This window comes from Octopus bimaculoides, chromosome 13 (genome assembly GCF_001194135.2).
Source record: "Octopus bimaculoides isolate UCB-OBI-ISO-001 chromosome 13, ASM119413v2, whole genome shotgun sequence".
NCBI classification, from domain to species: Eukaryota; Metazoa; Mollusca; class Cephalopoda; order Octopoda; family Octopodidae; genus Octopus; species Octopus bimaculoides.
In genome coordinates this window covers 31465242-31466288 of record NC_068993.1, presented here as the reverse complement: position 1 = coordinate 31466288, position 1047 = coordinate 31465242, and the positions used below count along the sequence as shown (strand labels likewise).

The 1047-nt window shown below is 40.5% G+C and overlaps 1 protein-coding gene across 1 annotated transcript in view; it reads left to right on the top strand.

The window, feature by feature from the left end:
• LOC106872092 (glycine receptor subunit alpha-2) overlaps positions 1 to 1047 on the top strand; it is an 807169-nt gene that overhangs the window by 30490 nt on the left and 775632 nt on the right. The window lies entirely within an intron of this gene.

The window sequence follows — 1047 nt, the reverse complement described above, 5'->3', positions numbered from 1 at the left end:
TATATATATATATATATATATATATATATATGTATATGTGTGTGTGTGTGTGTGTGTGTGTGTGTGTGTGTGTGTGTGTACATATGTATGCATGTGTATGCGTGTGTATAAATGCTTATATGTGTGTATATCTATGTATGTGTATGTGGATGTATATACAGGTAAAAGTATACAAACATGAATGCGTGAGAACTTATACATCTACACCTGTGTATATGTGAGAAAACTATATATGTGTGCGTGAGTATATATATATATCCGTAGATAGGAGCGTGTTTATGTATGCCGGGACGTACATGTACATGGGTGTATACGCGTACATACATATCTTATGTATTTCTGTAAGCTGATATACGGGGGTTGGACAAGATAATGGAATCACCTGGCATCATAGCCTTTGAGAAAGAGGGAAAAACGTCCCTGTCGAAACAAAACTCCGGAAGTAAACCAAAACTTTCAGATAGGGACCGGCGGGCACTTACGCGAATTGTTAGAAAAGATCACAAAAGTACTGCTCCCAAAATTACTGCAGAGCTTAATGAGCACTTCGAGAACCAATTTCCACAAAAACTGTTTGTCGGGAGCTGCACAAAGCCGGATTTCACAGGAGGGCTCCAATCAGAAAACACTACTTTCAAAAACAAATGCTGCAAAGCGTTTAGACTCGGGTAAGAACCTACAGAACTGGTGCCTAGAGCTGTGGGAAAATGCTATTTTCTCGGATGAGTCATCCTTTACTTTATTTCCGACCACCGGCTGAGTATACGCGTGGAGACAGCCAAAAGAAACATTTGACCCAAACTGCCTTCTTCCAACTGTTAAACATAGAGGAGGATCTGTGATGATCTGGCAGGGTGAAGGAGCTATATCTTGGAAATCCGCCGGCCCAGTGGTTTCTCCTCATGGCAGAATTAATAGTCAAGACTATTTAAGCATTTCATCTGATGAAATTCATCCTGTGGTTGCGGAATTGTTCCAGGAGGGAAACACAGTCTTTCAGGATGAAAATGCACCAAGTCACACAGCTAAGATTTTTACTGAATGGCA